The sequence below is a fragment of the Pteropus alecto genome, unplaced genomic scaffold, assembly GCF_000325575.1.
Source record: "Pteropus alecto unplaced genomic scaffold, ASM32557v1 scaffold166, whole genome shotgun sequence".
Taxonomy (NCBI): domain Eukaryota; kingdom Metazoa; phylum Chordata; class Mammalia; order Chiroptera; family Pteropodidae; genus Pteropus; species Pteropus alecto.
Window position 1 is genome coordinate 3117437 of NW_006439757.1, and position 19786 is coordinate 3137222.

Sequence of the window (19786 nt, forward strand, 5' to 3'; positions counted from 1 at the left end):
GCTGAACAGAAGACAGCCAGTCAGCGTCATCCAGAAGGGCAACAACAACCCACCATGGGAGGACTGCAGCTGATCGCTGTTGAAGTGACATCTGCCTGTCTTCCCCGCCCTCAGTCCATCCTCCTGATCATGAAGATCCAGGGCTTAAAGTTTTTGAGGGCATGGGGGATGCAGTGAAAAGAACTGACCCTTCTCTTAGACTATTTCACAAACATAGCCAGAGATGGCAGAAGGAAAAGCATTGCATTAAATATAAAACTGGTATTTTAACATGGATTGGACTGAATTCCAATAAGGAAAAAATTTCAGAGAGTTATAAAATCTGCCAGAGGTGACATTCAGGAGTGGGAAAGGGGATTCAAATAAGAATGGCTTAAAGTAGTAACTGGAAAAAAAATAAAGCCATTTTATGTTTATAGCCTCAATATACTGCTTTTACAATGAATGAGCAATTATGACTTTAGATAAAAGTAACAGATACTATTTTATAAGAAAAGCAGAAAGAAACCTAACATTTATTGAGCACACATTAACAGGTAGGTAGTTTGCTAAGAGTCAATCTCCATTATCTTATTTATACTTGCAATGACTTGCCTATAGTTCTCCTCATTAAACAATGAAACTGAAGTGAAGGAAATTAAATAATTTAACCAGGCAAACAGAGCTAATGAATGATGGATCTAGGATTAAATTTACGTAAATATGACGTCAAAGCCAGTACTTATTCTACTGTTTGATGGCAGTGGATACCATCAACTGAGGTGCACAGTTAGGCAAACTCCATGTTAAAACTTCCTCAGTGTCTGCTTTCTTTTTCATGTCTAATCCAGTATAATGATCATTCTGTGAGGTATGGCATACTTTAATTAGATTTTTCAAATGTATATGATGATTCTCTGTCAGTTCAAATACCAATTCTCTGTAAAAAAAGTGTAAAGTCTTGGCTTTATTGTAAATTTCCATTGTTTGGGTGGTGTACTTTGGTACCATGGAGATGATATTCATAGACAGATGTTAACAAGTCATCATAAACACTGCCTGTTCTTGCTTTCTGCTGAAAATGAGTAGTAGTTCTGTTAGCATTTCACGGCACATTGCCATTTGGATTTGACTCAAACCTTCTCCCTTGACACATTTTCACTTTGAATGACTATTTTCTTTTTTGTTTGCGTCTGGTTCAGATACCCAAGGTTTCAATTTCCATTTTGAAGAGTGAATGGCAAGAAGGAAAGAAGCAAGATGAAGCCCGGGCAGAGAAGATGGCCCTTTAAAATTTTCAATACTGGATATTTTAGTAGAACAACTCTAAAGGAAAGCACTGACTGAATGATTTATTCAGATTTTCCCATCTTAAGAACTCCAAGTTTCTAAAATCAAATTAATTCATTTGATACTCATCTGTTCCCTTAGCTTCTCTGAGTTAGATTCATAATTTTGAGAATTCCTATTTGTCTCTGCTCAGTGTTTGATTAAATCTTAGTAGTACATTCATGTTTGGCCTAAGTCTACTTAAAATTATATAGTTTTATCATTGGAGCTAAGACTGAATTATATCAAATGCCTCTTTTTTTTTTTTTTTGTATCCTCTATTTTAATATCTTTATCTTTAGAACCAGTTAGGGACATTTCTTCTTACATTGCAAATATTTAGTAGTTTTATACCTTAAGACCTCACGTGCTTTTAGCCTTACCATTTATATCTGTTTGGAGCTCATTTTTTTTTCTAATTGCATATCTGTAGCAATTTAAATTGCCTGGAATTCATCCCAACCAGTAAATAGCTGGTCTCATAGCGGTAGGCAAAGCATTAGTCTCTCATCAACACACAGGTATCTCTGAGTTGAAGAGAAAAACAAATTAATAAAACAAAACCAAACAAAGACATATACAGAATTTATTAATATTATAATATAAATTGAGAGGTATAATTAACTCAATTCTCTAGACAATAAAAAGAAAAAAAAGTAAATAAGATCTCCAATTATACCTGGAAGTTTTAAGGTACAACTTTCAAAGATGTATTTCCAGAACTGTATATATGTCTTACATTTTTATCTCTGCTTTCACAATTGTACTCATGATTGGTTAACTTAAGGCCAGATGAGTGGGCTTATTGAGGCAGACGACCAGCTTAATCTTATCCATCCTCGTTAAGTTTTTGAGACTATGCTTCTTATAAGCATCAACACTTTTATTTTCCACTCTATTTTTACAAAGCATAAAAGCAGATGCTTTATTGTAGTCAGTAAATAAAACATTCGCATAATAAGACAAACCTTGCTTTATTGATAAAGATGGTGATGTTCTGAAATTAAGCTGTTTGTCAAAGTACCATCCAAAATGAGAGAGCTTAAAATATTTAACTGCCAGATGCTGCATAAATGTCTGAATTTAGCAAATGAAAGGTATAAGTGTTATCAATGAACAATGCATACAAGTATAGTTTACATAAAAGTTGAACTTAAAATTTGAGTCTAAGTTTTACATTTACATGTCACAGTAAGTCTAGGTTTTGCTGTATATCCAGAGATAAAAAATTTTAAAGACCCCACCTAGATTATCTTGAATGCCCTTTCTATCAACTTTAAGGGCCACTTATATTATCCCTGACCTAACGTCTGTAGAAGGTGAAGTTTGGAAGGTCAGAGGCCATGGGTAATACTGACTAATACATATTAAGAGAGGATAGAAAGCATCGTTGGTTGATGTAAGAGTTAGATGAAAGCTACTTAAGAGCATCTATTCTAAATTCACTTCACTAGATAGGTGACCATGTGAGTTGGATGATTACATTATCTTTAGCAACCGCTTATTCTTTTAAAGTAAAAGGACAGAAGAAATTGCCTGGATTCACTTTTTAAAAATGAAGATAGATATCAAATTCTCTGAGTATTCCTATGAGCCCTCTCTTCCAAGCACTGTGTACATCCTACTGAGTAGTTATTTGAAAAGCTCAATGGCTAAAAGCTCTTTGAACTGTATTTTTCTTTATAGCTGAATGAGAACATCTGAAAGTCCATCTTCCATTTTCTTTTATTGACACTAACTCAGCTTGACAGTCTGCACCTAAGAGAACTATATATCACAATGTAAACTAGAGTTGGCCAGAGATTTAAATGCTCTTCCAGCCCTGAACTTACAAGGCCATTTTTTAACGTTTATCTTGTTTGTAGACTGCCATGCAAAGTAAGTTCCCATGTAAAGTGACTGCCTTTGTTCCACATGGGGTTCACTTCCGTTTGTGAGTCAATCTTTTTTCTCTTTACTACATTGCAAAACACTTTAGAAGCCCCAGAAAGTAATTCTGCCTTCTTTCTCCTTCAATGTTCATCCATTTGTGAACTTACGACAAACCAGATGTCTGTCACAGTCACGAAAATCAGATTATTTGATAAATAGACATAAATTATGCACATAGAACTAGGTGCAGTTTTATCTCTGAAGCAGAATGCACAGTTAAGTCTTCAAACAATTCTTTCTTACATCAGTTTAAATTGAGAGATCCCATTTTTCTATGATTTTTCCTGATACTCGAAATTGCTCCCAAATCGAAACCATTGCTTTTGGGTACCATGATGATATGACACCCAGAACTTTGATTATGTATATGTTACTTTTCTTAACTTGTGGGAGGAAATCACACTTACAACATGTAAAAAACATGTATTTCCATTCTTATTTTGTGTTTTTGTCCCTGATTGCATCCTGACATTCTATGAATTCCCAATTTCTACAAATAGTTGTAACCTGATAAAACCATTTTTGGTGCTTTTGTTTTCTAGTGCTTGACTTTTGGATATTTGCCAAGTGGACTGATTTGCTAAAGCAATAACAGCTTTGGTATAATGTCAGCTTTTAGTGGAAGCAATTGTTTCTAAGCAAAGCCCTTAAATTCATTCTTTAAAAATGCCCCATTGTATGTTAACATACAAGACACCATTGGAGGATACGTGGTTCCCGCTGCTGAAGAATTCACCTTCTGTGGGGAAAGAAAGGCATGTATACAACACAACACAATCTGTGAAGTTGTGTGTCATCAGGAGGTAGAGGAAAAGAGTTGGAGGGCCAGGAAGAAGGAGAGAGAGTAATAGGTGTACTCTAATATAAGACAATGTGACTCCTTGAAAAGTAGTTAAGAATTTGATACGCAGAAATGAGATTGAAGGCAGAGTGGCAGGACATCACAAAAATTAGAACAGCTTGGCTTTTCTCTTAGAATAAAATTCAAGCTCTTTTCTTTAGCATACAAAGCTCACATCAGTGATTTTTCTCTTTGGCTGAATTTCAGAAACTGAAGCCTGACCTTCATTCTCAGAGATTCTGATTTAATTCATCTGCAGGTAACCCTACCCAGGGACTTACTGATGGGAGTGAGCTGGCCCCTGTCCTCCTTCCAGACCTCATTCCCTTTTCACTAACTTCCTACATCCCACCACCCCCACCTTGTCTTCTGCTCCCCAATAACATCATCTCTTCCAAGGGTAACCTGCTGTAACCTCTACCTGGACTACTCTTTCGTAGGCAATAACAGCAGCTAACATTTTCTGAGTGCTCACAATGTCCCAAACGCACGGTAGCACATGCACTGGGAAATGTATTAACTCGTTTAATTCTCCCAACAAACTTATGAGGTGTCCCAGCTTTACAGGTGAAGAACCTGAGGCACAAAGCTGTGATGTATGTGCCTGTGTGTGGCAGCGCTGGGATTTGAACTGATGTAGTCGAACCTCAGAGCCCTGATGCCAACACTGTGAAGCCACCTCTTATTTTCCTTCATGTCATTTAAGTCTTTATCTAAATGTCACCTTCTCTGAGAAGCATTGGTTGGCCATCCTATCTAAAATATCTTCTGCCTCACTCTGATTATTCTCTAATCCCTCATCTTGTAATTATAATGTTTATTTAAGTCATTCCTCTACTATGATGTAAACTCTACAAACTTGATTATATCTGTTTGTTTCCTACTCTATCTCTAGCACCAGAAAAATGACACAGAAGGTTTTCAGCAAATATTTGTCAGAAGAAAGAATGAATTTCTGCTGTAAGAGGTACTTGAGGGGAAAATGAATTAGCTCCAAGCATTTTTCTTTTCTAGTGTATGCCTAGCATAATGATTTCATAATTTGAAATCCTAAAGAGAGGGCAAAGGTTAACGACTGATTATTTCATATATTCAACCCAGCATTCCTGGTACCTAGTTTTTATGGTGGGCACCCATAGCAGACACTGCTGGCTGCTAAGCCTGCATTCATTCTCCCATGTCCTTGCTGGCAGAGCTCTCATTATTGTCCTGGTTTCCCTTCTCTGAGAGACTTCAGGAGAACCTGGCTGCATCCCATTCCCATGGGGCAAATTGTGAGAGCATGAGGCCCTCGCAGTGGTCCTATTGCACTTGATCATTTAGGTCACGCAATATGACAGAGAGACAACCTGAGTGAAAGTCTGCAGGAGGCCTCTGACAAGGGGGGAAGCCTCTTAAAAATTAAAACAAGAGAGTGAGCTTATCCTCTGCCCTCGGAAGCAACCACGTATGAAGGGAATTCCTGCAGCCGTTATTCCATCTCGCAGCAATGAGGTTAGACAGATTAAAGGTTAAGAAAAAGGGCTTTGGAGTCTGAACGCTGGCTTTACTTTCCAACTCTGCCACTTGCTAACCATGCAGTCTTATGCTTGTTGGTTAATTGCTCTGTGCTTCATTTCCTTTCTCTGTAATGTGGGCAATAATAGTGTCAATTTCACAAAAATATTTTGAGGATAAATGAATTCATATGTCTCTAAATTTCCCTCATTTGTAAAAGTAAGACTAATAAGAGGTCTCCTTCATAGGACTATTATGAGGATGACATGAATTAAAACATCTCTAAGGCCCTTAAACCAAGGCTGACACACAGATAGTGTCATTAAGTGTTAGCCGGAAACAAAACAAAACATCAGGAAGTCAGAGCCAAAGCAGTCTCATGGAAGCAAACTGGGGCTCTGATTATACTGAACTTGGAGCTACCTTAGCTTTGTAATGCTTTTATGTTGGAATTTCTATAACTCTAATATATAATAATAATGTCATAATCTGAGCCATTAGAATTAGGGTTTTCTGTATCTTCCAGTGAAAATCGTCTTGACTGACATACTGCCAAAAGTACAGGGTAGCGGAACTGATGTCCATCTTTTTCCACTGTACTCTAGTTTGGACTCTGCTTAAGAAGAAAAAAGAAACTCTTACTGTCGATAGTGAACATATTTTTCACGAGGGTGAATATTAGCATTTTAAATCAGTCTCAACATTTAACTGCTCATCACTTTGATGACCGATACAGCTGATGACAATCGTAGAACACAGTTCTGAATGCAGACACTATTTAAAGGTCCTAGAATCATGCAGGGTTTTAAAAATCTTCACGTTAGGCTGAAACAACAAGAAAATCTTTAAATTTTTGCTTTCTTCTGAATCTAGCTCCCATAGCTAAAATCCTAAAGTCTGGAATATGCACTGTTTAATTTTCTAAGAACTACTGAATCTCATTTGAGCAAAAACAGTTTGATCGATGGGTCCAGCTGTGACCAGTGTGTAGCATAAATTTTCTGATCGCTTTAAAATGTTGGCTATGCAGCTGTCATCTGGAACTTTAGAGCACACTAGCATTAAGATGCCAACGCTATTTTATAGTCCCGCCTGTATCAGTGAGAGAGATAGCATTCTTTAGGGGAACTTCAACATACAATTTGTTCCATATCCTAGTGATGCTGTAATCAGCATTAATGTTTTGTTTCTCTTAAATTTCCATCTTAGTGTATTTGAGTAGTTTAGAATGGGGTTATCGCAGGATAGTTTTTGATGGCAAATGTACAAGGGTAAAATAGAGTTGCAAGTTCAATGGCAACTTTAGTGAGAAGAAGGAGTTTTCAAATGGCCAGGTAATGAATTAAAATGTTTCATATAACATCATTTTAAAAGATGCTTACCTAGGTCCTCTCTTTGTTGTGCAGCGTTGACATGCCTGTAGAAAGAAATAATTAAATGTTAGGGTATCTTGATGTCCAGCTTGGAATAATACATCATTTATGTGCTTTCATCTTTCCCATTGTCAAACCAAAGGGGAGAAAAATGATCATTGAGGTAGAAATGTCTGTTTTGACATTATAAGGAGGTGAAAAAATTTCTTTCAGGCTACTACTTCTCACTGGAGTCCATAAACATTAATTACATGGTCCATTATATAGTAGTGTAGCTTTCTCCTTCTTTTTCTTTAAGAATATTTCTGCTCCAATCCCATTTAAGCATGTTTAGTATAAGAATAAATTGTGACCTCGACCACCATAGGTTCTCAGCAAATGCTTGCTGCTGATTTTAGTAATATCGAGAAAGAGAAGTATTCATTGTAGATATGTGGAATGCTTGGTAGCATATTTATTATAGTGAGCATTCAGGCATTTTTTTTTTTTTTGAGACTATTTCACATAAAGCGGAAAATCTTCTATAGCTGTTAGAGTTATTTTGTCTCATAAAATATCTTGACTTATTATTATTTTTTTTAGCTGAACTGAATTGTCCTTGTGTGGCTTCCCCTCTGTTCACTTGTTCTCTGTCTCTTTTTGGACATAGCATTGGTCACTAATGATTTCAGTTCCTTTGGTTCAAAGAAAAATTTTTCTCATTTTGCTATTTTTCTGTTCTAATGATCAAAGGTTTAAACTTGTTCATATTTTCTATTAATTAGCAGGAAAGCGATTCTACTGCAGCATAGCTGAGACAGATCTTATGAGAAGTCCTGGTCAATGGAAAGAGAATGAAATGGCATAACTGTAAAGAAAAGGATCAAAGGAACATGTAGTTAAATTTGGCTGATCGCTCTGAGTTTAGAATCATAGTGATTATTGAGGAACATTGCAGAGCTGAATGAAATGGACTTTCCAAAACCATTTTCGTTATTGTTGCCATTTTATTTCAGGGTGAAGACCTTTTTATAAATCTCCATGTTATGCTTCACCATTACCATGTTAGGGTTTTTCTTAACAAACAACAGAAAAATCACATAAATACATATTTTTAAAAAAGAGCATTATCTGCTTCACTCTCAAAGTAATTTGCCTTTAATGTATGGGAATGTTAGTTTTTATATTCTTACTTAAAAAATATATTTCATTCTTTTCCATTGAAAGATTTTTTTAATTTATGATACAGAAAAGTTTCTTAGTCTTTTCATATTTAAGTGGTCATTTCGTGCTATATTTGTTTGTGCTTGTTAGTAGCATCTTTTATAATGTTCTGTGTACTGTATAGGAAGCTATTTTGCCTTCTAGTTGGTTGAGGACAGAAAAAAACCCCACAGAGATAAAAAACATAAAAAGGTTGAAATATCAAAGATAGACTAAGACAAAGGCAACACTCATCTAATGAGGGTTCAAAAAAGACAAATGAAAACAGAGAAGAAACAAAATTAGAATAAGTAATAAAGAATTTTTTCATATTGATAAATAATCCCTTAGATTGTAGAAGCAACTTAAATCCTGATCAGTAAAAAGGCACCGTGATATATTATAGGAGAACTGCAGAACAAAGATGAAGATAAAAATATTAAAATGTGCAGAGGTAAATCACAAATTATTAATAATCACAGGAATTATAATTTGACAGCAAATATCACTTAGCAAAAATTAAGTGTGGAAAAAGAAATATGATCCTGAAAATATTGAGAGAAAATAATTATCAACGTAAAGTATTCTTCAATAGTAAACATAAAATAAAGATACTTAACTCAAGGGTGAATTTTTATCACTCATAGAATTTCACTGAAAGAACCATTAAGGGATGACATTTATTAAGAAAGAAATTAAACCCAGAAAAGAGCTATAGTAAAAAAAAAAGAAGCTGGTAAATATGTAAAATATAATAAGAACTTAATGATTATAAAAGCAAATTAAAAAATTTTAAACACAAAGGGGAATTAATATACTAGGCAAAAATTATAATGAAAATGGGTCAAAATTCTAAGTTCCTTGTATTATGTAGGAGTAAAACAAAATATTAATGTACACCTTTATCAAGTCCAATATGCACATTAAAATTTAAGAGTAATTAATTAAAAAGTTAAGAGTAATCAATAAAAGAATAGGGTCTTTAACATGGCTATAGAGAAGGCACATGAACTAGAAGATATATTTAATGATATTATTTAGAATGCGGTACAAGGAATAAGCATGTGTAAAATGAAATAGAGTTTAAACAGAGGTTTTAGAAAGTCTGTTAGGCCACTAATTAAAGTTCCAGAAGAAAAGGATAATAGAGAAAAAAAGATTTGAAGATATATCGAGTGTTCATATTTTAGAGTTCATAAAAGATTACAATTTGTATAATCAATAAGTCGAATAAATAAAACATATTCATATTCCGTGAAACCATATTATTATTCCCAAATACTTCCTGCTCCTTCCTAAGGAGGAAAATTATTTCTCCACCTAGTTAATATTGAGTTTGGCAATGTAACTTGTTTTAGTTAGAGAAATGGAGGGAGAAGTGACATGGGTCTCTTCTTAGCTAAAGCCTTAAGAGATAGCAAAAGTTTTGTCAGCCTCCCTTCTCCTCTGTCATGATCCCGAAAATGCCTTCAGTAAGTCTTGGCTATTAGCCTATATCTGAGACAAATGACATGGAGCAAAGCCATAGTCAGCCCACAATGGACATGTAGCTCATTGCTATAATCTACTGATAAATTTTGAAGTTTTTTGTTAATGCAGTTCAAACTAGCTAAGCAGTTCTTTATAGGAAGTGATTTTGCCCCCCAACTCCAGGATTATTTTTCAAGGTCTGGATCATTTTAGGTTGCTGCAATTGGGAGAGGGAGGTGGTGATGGTGTTGCTGGCATCAATTGGACAGAGGCCAGGAAATGCTACTAAACATCCTACAAGATAAAGAAAAGTCTCCACAACAAAGAATTATCCAGACCCAAATGTCGGTGGTGCTGAGGTTCAGAGCTCCCTGATGCAGCCTATCTTAATAGTCATTTGCACAAAGACACATTATAGTGAAACTGTAGATCATCAAAGACACAGAATTCTTATAAGGAACCACAGAGAATTGACTGATTACAATCAAATAACAATAGTTCTGTGAGCTAAGTTTTCAATAGAAACCAGAAGACAATGAAATAATACTTTAAAATTCTCAGAGAAAATAACCAAGGACATAGAATTATATAACCAACAAAACCATCCTTTAGGCACGAGAGTAAACTAATGGAATTTTCATATAAACAAAAACTAGAACATTTGCTACAAATAGACTCGAAGTAAAGAGTGTATTGCAGACTCTCTCTACACCAAAAGTAATCCTAGTTTGGAAGTCTAATAAGCAAGAAGTGATCATGAGCAAACGAAGCAGTAAATATGAGGATATATTTAATAAACATTGAATATATAAAACAATATCTTATAGAGTCAAAAAATGAAGACAAAGCTGAAATACATAACTAGAATGTAAAAAAATCACAGTACAAATTTGTTTCTTTTTTTTTTTTTAAGTTTAGTATAGTTTAGTATAGAAATTAAAATTTCTGAGGTCTCCGAGACTTAAAATATATAAAATGCAACTTGGCAGAAATACAAGAGAAACTGACAGATCAGTGGGTTTTCACATATGCCACTTTCCACACCCCAAGTATTTGCTGAAATGAGATTGTGAAGCTAGTACTGGAAAATTAAAATGCAAGATAGGCTCCTTTTCAGTTTCATGGTATAAGGTTTTTCAACCTAGAGATAAAAATTGACCTACCTACCACCTAGATAGAAAACTATCAGTTAAATGTACATGCATATATAAAAACATAACAGAGAACTTTGCAAATTCACGTGTTCATATTATTTCCGAGTCAGACTCTGGCTGCTATGTAGATTGATGTTGACATGATTGCATCTAAAATTAATGGTTTTCTTATATTCACTGGTAATGTGCAGTCATAAGATAAAGCATTTCAACTTATTTTCTATTATGTGACACAATTAATGTTACATTTATTATTTAAAATCACTGGGAACATAATTAGATATACCAAATACATACAAAACGAATGGAAATGTTAAAATATACTTTTTTATTCGTTCACTATATATCACTCTACCTTTTAGCCAAAGGTGAGCAACAGCCAAATAGAGTTAAAGATTAAACTTATAATGGTGATGTATAGTTTTTAATTTTAATATCAAGGTCTGTGGAGAAAAGGTAGAGAACAAATTAAAATTATGAAGAGAGTATTAAACATGCTATTCTGGCAGGACACAAATTGGTTTCAGAGTATTTTAATATAGAGGTTAATGAGAATTTGTTGGACTAGCTTCATTTGTGAAATTAATAACCCTCATATATTATTTTTACTCTTCATTTATTTTCCCATAGCACAGGTATTGCACATTTGATAAGTTGACACATTAGATATGCAGCTATTTTTCTCAGATATGTAGTTTAAATGTGCTTTGTGATTATTACTAACTGGGCATACTACTCATTATGTTTTAATGCAATGTAAAAAAACAAACAAATTTTTAAAAACCTATTTTTCCTCTATTACTTGAAAAATTCAAGTAGAAAAAAATTTTTATTTGGTCTATATTGGAAGGTAGCAATCACTTTCTGAAATATTATGCCATGTTTTTCTGAGTTTTAGTTTGGATGGTGATCCATATATAATAGATTCACTCAGTATCATAAATCACTGTTTCATATTTTATTTTCACACCTAATTTGTCTTTGGGAAAATTAACTAGAGCTGAATTTTGCCAAGTGACAGTTAGATTGCTTCTATAGCTCTATGTGAAAATATATGTACTACCAACACTTTATTCTGAGAGTTGGACAGCGAAAGCTCTTACACGCATTTGTCAAAGGAGTAAATGAATTAAGACTGTCAGGAAAAGAAAATATAATCCTAATGATAAAAAAAAAACCATACCACAACATTTTCAAGAGCTTACCATGAGCCACACTAGTTCTTACGTGATCACTGTAGCTGAGATACCAGTTCTAATGCTATTGTCAGGGTCCAGGTCAGAGATGACAGTGGCTTCCATACTTTGAAAGTATGGTCAGAGGAAGCCTCTCTTAAGGATTAATGTTGAGATGAAACCAGAAGGATGAGAACAGACACATGAAGATACAGAAAAAGAGCCTTTCAGACAGATACAGATACAGATAGATGGTGGTGAACTGGAACATTAGATGGCGTATGTATAAGTTAGAGAGACAATAGGTTCAGGGAAAGGCTAGAGAAGTAATCAAGAGCCAGATCACATCTGTCCTCGTAAACCCTGTGAGGAGTTTGAGATTCACTTGGAAGCCACTGCAGATCACAGCCTATGGTCCACAAAAGTAGACCATTATAATAAGAACAGAATGAAAGAAGGGCCAAAGAAAAGTACAAGGAACTCAATGTTGCTCCAGAGAGAAAAAACACTCTAATTTGACTTCAGAATTTGCATAAATCTTTTTTAAAAAACAACAGCATCTATGCCTTGGAGGACGAGTATGATTTCAGCCATGAGGAGAAAGGAGATAAGCACTTTCCACACTTTTTATACTAAGAATAACTAGTTCCAATAAAAAATTTACTATTGGGTAGTGTATTACATTACATTCAATAATTATTCTCCCACCCTAAGTAAACATATCTCCCCCTCCAGCAAAAAAGTGAAGTTAGAGCATGTTAAATTAACCCTCATCCATGTCTATACTCATGGGTGATATAACCACCTTAGGAAAACTCAGCTGACAAGAGTCATATTTGTGTTTTATTTTGAGAATTAATTTGTAAAAGCAGCATAGGGAAAATTGGTTAAATTTTCAAAGAAGTAGATGTATCATTTTGCTTTTGTAACCCTATTACATAATGGCAAGCACAATTAATTAGTAAAGAAGATATTAACCATGTTTTATTTGCATATAGCATAACGATATTGTTATAAAATGCTTTACATGTACCATCTTGCACTTTAGTATAACCATTTGAAATAGGTAATGTTATTATCTCCAACTTACAGATGAGTCCACTGAGGCTCAGTGATATTCAGGAAACATTTAAGACATTCATCTATGAAATTGCTACACTTGAGTCATACAAAGTTTGGCTGGCCCTGGGGACCAAGTCTTTGGTTACTATATTTTACTGACAAAGTGACTGTTTCACTGCTTTTGAATATTTGTGTGCTGCCAGTATTTTCAACCAGATACTCAAGACTTATTTGACCTCTTTTCCTGAGATAAATTTTATTTTCTGTACATTTCAAACAGGGTTGAAATTTCCCCCAAATAAATAGATAAAGTATATTAACACAACCAGAATTGTGTTTTCAAGGGCTAATTTAGTCTTCTTGTAAGTACTTTTCATTTTAGATTATTCTGTTATGGAAATAAGATTCGGTTCTGTTATGTAGTCATTTAAAAGCTAGCTGTATGTTATTTTACCAGAAGCCTTTGTATAATGTTGTTTGTTTCATTACTCTCAGATTAGCTGATCAACAACCTGCAACACAACATTCAATTTTGTTCTCTGTGAAAATGTTCAGGCTAATAGGTTTCATATGTTGTTGTTCAATTTATCTGCCTATTAGAAGAAGTCATTAAGTAGAAAAAACCAGCTTTTAGAAATAATGAGTTTTTCATTTAGTGGTACAGGCATTTTCTTTAAAAAGGCATCATTAATCACGTAGTTAAACCACTAATTAAAAATGTTTTACTTTGATTTGCTTTATTTTCCTGAACTACATTAAATACCAGTCTGTCATGCGGATGGCATGCAAAGATCAAAGACCTCTGTGCTCCCATTTGTCATTAAAAAATTAATAAGGGCTCCGCTTTGCACTTCTTCTGTCACATGTGCTTGTGTGCATGTGCACATGGGAGTGTATGTGTGTGTCTGTGTGTGAGAGAGAGAGAGAGAGAGAGAGCAAGAGAGAGAGAGAGAGAGAGAGAGAGAGAGATTCCAACTCGAGCACATGTGTGAGATATTTTCCACTAATAGAGAAGCCACCTTCCAAAATCTATAAGATAGGTCAAGGATAGAGCCAATGATCTAAACATACAAAATGTATCAAATGTAAATGTTTACTTCATAGTTGCTGTGATTTTATTTTTATTTCTGTTGCTGTCTCTTTTTCGGCTTAAATGAAAAAGGTTTATTTCTAAACATTCCATTAGACATGGGTTGTGTTTTGAGGAAAATCAATAATGTTCTAGTTCTTTTTAGTAAATTTTTGAGCATCTCTAGAAGATAAGAAGTGGGATGTTTTGGTGGAAAAAGAAATAGAACTGAAACTAAGAGACTTCTGTTTTGTTTCCCATCTGCCAGCACCATGCTATGCAATGCAGATCACTGAACCTCTTTGGGCCCAAACTTTCCACAATTGAAAAATGACAAAGTTAAAGCTAATGATTTTATGTTTTCTTCTAGATCTAATGTACTATGAGGTTAAACTATCATTTTGCTTTTAGTAACAGTATAGAACAAAATATATTTTCTTTCTTTACATATCTCGCTCATTTATGATGTTTTATATTGTGGTATTTGATTTGAAGATTCTGAACCTGGATTCAAGTCCTGTATTGAACAAAGAAAATAATAAAAAGAATAAATGCCTTGGTATCACTTTTTTGTTTGTTTTTTTTTTCCAAATGATAAAAAGTATGGTACTGTATCAGATGTTTTGCATAAGCTAAAGGTAAAAACAAAGACATCACTGTTTTCTCAGTACTGCACTGAATGCCAGGTTAACAAAACCTTTGACATTTGCCAGGATGGCATATACAATTCAAAGTAGAATCTTATTCTTATTCCCTTTTTGCATGTCAGAATTGAGAGCGGTAAAGAAATATGACTGAAGGTGTAAATAGATTACCCACTTAGGTCTAATTTATTTGAAAACATTACCTAGTTTTAGTTTAGTAGTAAGTTGATAGCTAACTGCCATTGGTGGATATACTAATAAAAGAAACATGGGTTTTGGTGTCAGGGCTGGTTCTAGTTAGCATCCTGTGCCCCAGATGCCTACCCACAATAATGTTCAGACTGTGTATATTTTTTTTTACTTGGTACTTTGTGAATATTAGAAAAATCTTAATTTTAGAAATAAGACATTCTATTAAGTTAATGTAAAATTGTACTGTTAATGTATGCATATTTATACATAACCACAAGTAATACACATGGAAATTCTGACTTAAGCTTTCCATTTCTCTTCATTAAGGACTTGGTAAAAAATTATGAACCAGGGTTGTTGGAAGATAAGATTTGCTAGATTGTACTCTGCCTATATGATCAAATTTCCCTTGTGCCTGTGTGTGGTACAAGATCACTTACTTAGGCCGAGATTCTAAAAGTTCAGTCTCTGCTTGTGCATCTGCTCCAATGACCTGGCTCAGACTTATCTTTTACCTCTCACCTCAGAATTCTTTTTTTTTTTCCCCCGGGTGTGAAGACCTGAGCCTTGTAGTGAGTCTTTGGGGTCTAAGGACTTCATGTCTTGGTCTTAATTTTGCTCTATTTTATTCTTCGCTGTCACTTAACATTGTGCCTTATTGGTGTTTTCTATTTTACAGTAGGATAGAGAAGAATGTTTTTCTGCATTTCTGTTGGTAAAGTGACTTCTCAGTTGAGACTCAAGCTTGCAATGTCACCCACTAAACAGAATTATTGAAGTGGCACAGTGTTAAATATGCCTTTCAGAGATGACTATTTTAGGAAACTTTCTACTAGGGCACTAGAGAGACATTTAGAAAATTAATAGTTGGTCTGACTTTGCTTATATTGAAAAAATAATTAGTAAAACAGTAATTAGAGCAGTTCTCTCTTTTTTCTGACCAAAGAAAAATAGATCAACAGTTCAGCCAGCATTAGCAGTCATTAGGCAGTATAATAATTCTATGCACCTGTTCATCTGAAAGTTGAATGAATATGATTTAATGATTGTATCTCCCTGCTCTTAATTTAAAATTATATGTGACATATATCTGATTACTTGGGAATTTGCTTAGGATAGTATTTTCTCTATGTTTAATTTTTATGTTTTTTTATCAATGATTTATAAAATTAAATTTTTTATTTTGAGATGATTGCAGATTCACATGCAATTGTAGGAAATAACACAGGGAGGTCCCACGCACCATTTACACCGTTTCCCCCGATGGCGGTATTGTGTAAAACGATAGTGTGTTATCACAACCAGGGTATCGAAATTGATACAGTCAAGGTGCAGAACATTTCTGTCATCACGAGGATTCCTCCAGTTGTCCTTTTGTAGTCACACCCACTTCCTCCCCTGTCTTTTCGCCCTCATCCTTAACCCCTGGAAATTACCAACCTGCTCTCCATTTCTATAATTTTTTCCATTTCAAGAATATTATATAAACGTAATCATACAATATTTATCTTTTGGGAATTAGTTTTGTTCACTCAGAGTATTTCTATGAAGAACCATAGAAGTCGATGTGTGTATCAATAGTTTTATTATTATTATTATTATTATTATTAATTATTATTACTAAGTAGTATTCTATGGTATGGATGTATCATAGTTTTTTTTTTTTAGCCACTCACCCAGTGAAGTACATTTGGGTTGTTTTTGGTTTTGTGTTATGAGTAAAGCTGTTGTGGACATTTGTATACAGATTTTTGTATAACATGTCTTTGTTCCTCTAGGATAAATCCTGAAGAGTCCATTTATTTATTGCATGGTAGTTATTTCCATTTTACAGAAACAATCATAAAGTAACGCTTCAATATGGAAATTAGACAGGAAAAGACTTTCGTAAGTTGAATTTTCATAAATTAAATTATATTTTTAACACAAGCATATCACTGCATTTTGAAAACTGAAGAATCTGTCTGTATTAGTAATAATTGTTTCCGATTATTAGCTTTACTCCATAGCTCCCCAAATGCTAGCTTCATTATGCATATTGACTTTTTAATCGATAGCTTCAAATCAATTTCTATAGAAAGTGCTCATTTCACAAGAATAGTAATAGTTGGAGTTTGCTTTGTGTTAGTCTCTTGACCATTCTGAAAATTGATTACTATCATGCCCTCTGGTGTCATATTTCCATTATCCAGCATTAAGAATGGTTTTAGATAGTTAAATTTTGACCTGTTTGGATTAAAATGATGTTCCTCTTCTTCTCAAAGGGCAAGAGGCTATTTCAAAACTAAGTCATTTGGGAATACAAGAAAGAAGAAAGCATAGAAGAGTCTTGAGTGGTTAAATTGTTGGCTTTTGAGTCCCTGACAAAACACTTTTTCATCTTAAATCACAGACATAAGGTAATATTTTATGTAAAATAATTGTTAGCCTTTTTTTCCTCTCTAGAGTTACCTATTAGTTAAATATGGGTTTAATGAAAAACTACTATTCTAGTTTATTTAATTAAGAGATTCTTTTTTTAAAAAAAATCTCTTCAGCTTGGGGTAGGCTTTTCAATGTGTGCTACTCAGTGTTTTTCTTAAATATACAGAAATATATTTTAATAGTTGTGCAATTTATTCTAATTCTGAATTCTGACTAAAACCTAATTTCAAATGTAATTCATTTTAATGTTTTAAGATCAAAATCTGATTATTTACTGCTTACCCTACACTTTTTGAAAGGACAAATTATTCCAACTATTGAAAGTTTTATTATAATCTATGAGATCACTATAATTAAGTACGAAAATCTCTAAAGAAAAGCATATGGAATCAGCACCTGAGTGAGAGTCCATTCTACAAAATGCTCATAGCTCATCATTCATGAGGTTTCCACCTCACTTTTGGCTGTGCATGTGGTACTCTTTCTATCTGTATAGAAAATCAAAACAAAATTTTTCTGATCCATGCTAATATAATTCTAATAAAATGGTTGTATTTTATGTCAATTTTTTTGATCCAAAGTAAATTATATTAACAGACAGTTGAAACACAATTGTTATTTCTAAGGCAATCAAAAGAGAATATTATTGTTATTTTGTTGAGAGCAAGTTTTGAACTTAGTAACAATCACGAGAGAGGTGAGAAATGAGAATAGCATCCTGATCAATCAAATACAGTTAGGTTTCCCTTCTGAATGAATTCTAAGGATATGCATATGAGGGAGACCCAAGGAAAAACTAATTTTTAATCATTACCTAAGTGAATTACTCCTAAATGTGAATCAGATTCTTATATTGTAGGCTAGTGAGCTAAACTATATGTAAATACCAAGGACAATTTAGTTTAAGGCTATATGGGAAGCTGGAAGGATCCTCATTGGTTCTTTTCCCTAGACCCATCCCAAGGAGCCACCTTAATGAGTAGCTACCCCAGGCTGTGTTCTACCAAACCAGCTGCACTGAAATGAAGAAGAAGGTGAGGAAAAACACAGCAAAGAACAATCAGAGAAAGATACAACAGAAGAAAGCAACTGACCTCAAGAAGTTCTATTTATTATTTCCTTCTTTTATAAACTCTCTCTTAGAGGACTCCACACTTTCTTTGATAACAGAACACGTCCTACTTAAGAGTCCTCTGGAATGGATGGAAGAGAGTAAAGGATTGTACCCCCATAGATAGAAAGCCACGCGACCAAGGAAACTAGACATCGTCTCATTCAACCTCCTAATTTTACAAATGATGCTTGATGTTTGCAGAGTTTTACATACTTTTCCAGGTTCAGAAAGCTATTTTCATTTTAATGCATCCTGTTTCTCAATTCTGATCCCCCCCGCCAGATTTTTAACTCATTCCCTAACTGAGGCTCAGTTCTTGTAGGACTAAAAGGTCAAAATCATTAAAATTGTGTTTTTAGTTCCTAAGAGAAGCCATGTAATTCAGCCTTTCTAGATAAGGGAGGAAATAATGATTTTAACTAGAATAGAATCTACGAAGTTCTATTCTAGTTAAAATTATTCTGTTCTACCACTCAAATGATAAGTTGCCGAGTATGTCAACTGCTGCTCGTGTTTTTTTCAGGATGTCCAGGGCCCTTGGGAATCAGACTCTTCTTTTTTTAAAAACGCTCATCCCTCTGCTTTGTTTTTGCGAAGTTCTTTTCTCTCAAGAATAGCAATAGAGTAGACAATGGCCTCTACAAACAAAAATAAACATGTAATATATTTTATACTTCACTATTATGAGGCAAAATATGGAGTAAAAAGAAAAAAATAATAATTCTGGACAAGTTATAAATAGATTATAAATACAGTAGAGTCCTCAAAATCACAGTCTAGTGATTCTCAAGACTTAGTATATTTGACTCACCTGGAGTCCTTGTTAAAAGTTTAACCTTTCACAACTTCTTCAAAGTATGTGCATTTTAAGTGAGAACTCCTCTCCAGTGACCTCACCATGGGCAGCTGGTTCTTTTCTAGATAATATTCTAAAAGAACTTTGAGAAACATAGTATTTTTATCTATTAGCTGAAATACCCTCTTCGACACAGATGACTTTTGAAGCCATGTGATATGACTCAATGTTAACTTCAGTCCCTTCCGAATTCTGCTTCCCCATTACTTCTCCACTTATTGTACTGTTATTATCATCAAATCTTTATTTTTTTCCCAAGCAGATTATTCACCATTTGAATTTATTTGCCTCATCTACTATTTCAATTCATTTACGAAGAACTTGAAACAGGTGATTTTTGAATACCCTCTTACCCTTATAATGTTGTAATCTAGGATTCTGTCTAGCCAATGAAAATAAAAGAATAACTTGTAGTTGCCAGTGATGAAACAGATGTGAAACAAAAGTATGAAAAATCAAAGTCATAATATATGTAGACAATTCTCTATTTCCA